The sequence below is a fragment of the Egretta garzetta genome, unplaced genomic scaffold (assembly GCF_000687185.1).
Source record: "Egretta garzetta isolate BGI_Z169 unplaced genomic scaffold, ASM68718v1 scaffold101, whole genome shotgun sequence".
NCBI classification, from domain to species: Eukaryota; Metazoa; Chordata; class Aves; order Pelecaniformes; family Ardeidae; genus Egretta; species Egretta garzetta.
Genome location: NW_009258666.1, coordinates 1,134,693 through 1,135,899, shown reverse-complemented (window position 1 = coordinate 1,135,899; position 1,207 = coordinate 1,134,693).

Sequence of the window (1,207 nt, the reverse complement as noted above, 5' to 3'; positions counted from 1 at the left end):
CGTGTAGGGTTTGCAAATGAAGCAGGTATTATGTAGATACTGGATGGAAGGGGATATCTTTAAAGTAGCTTCCTTCTGCACTTCCTTATATGCTGAATCTTTTGTTTCTTAGCATAAGTATACATTGTATGCTAAAGTGCTTGTAAACTTAGTTCAACAACACCTGAATGTTGAGTATCAGCTGTTATTAAATGTGTATAATAAATTCCAAGAACTTTCTGGACAAACACATTTTAAAAAGTACATCTGAGTGAATTTGGTGCGTATGAAACTGCGGAGCCCAACAGCGTATTGTGCTAATCTCTTTGCCTCGTGGTTTTTTTTTTTTTTAAATTTTATTTTTTCCCTGTGTTATTCCTTGGCAGCACAATTGATTCTGAACTTCAGTCTTCGAAGAGCGTACGTGCGCAGTCTTTGCCAGGAGTTATTGCTTCGTTCTTTGTAACCTGAATCTTGCTTTCATCTGGGTTTTGTGACTGCTCCATGCCTTTTAATCTCAGGACTAAGAGAAGTGCTTTATAGTCGGTACCTGAGTCACTGCCTGCTTATCTTCCCTCGTAGCTTTTGTCTCCTGCCTCCGGGACTCGCTTTGCTGAAGGCCTTTGCTGTTGGCTTGGGACAGCTGGTGAAGGAAGGCCAGAGCTTCCCAAGGCTGTCAGGTGTCCTCCCACCTTCTCCATCCTTCGGAGTTCCTCTTCGGTGCTCCTTCCTTCTCTTTTTTTTTTTTTTTTAATATCTATCCATAAAGAATGGTTTAGGTTTAAAAAGAGCAATCAAATCGCGCTTCCAGAAGAGAATAACTTCTAAATTGCGTTTAGTTTAATATTTTAATTCCCTCCTACTTAGCCATTCGTTCAGATGCTAACATTGCACTTAAATACCAGCCAAGCAGTCGCACGCCTTCTCTTCGCATGAGCTGTCGCACTGGCCCTTGCTGCTCTAAGCACTGTTGCATGGATGCTTTTCCGTACACAATCACTCCGCTGGGATGAAAATGCCTTTAGCATCCGTCTCTGTACCGTGAAACTTTGTCCTGGTGAACTGTTGACTTGCATCATTGAATTCCTCTCCTGATCCTCTGTCATCGAGATCCCGTCATCCACACCCCAACTTGTCTGATCTGTTCACTCCTTGATGTTCTTGGTTAACCTCTTGCCTCTGTTTCTCAACCCTTTTATCTGTAGCCGTGTTGCTGTAGCTCAGAAAG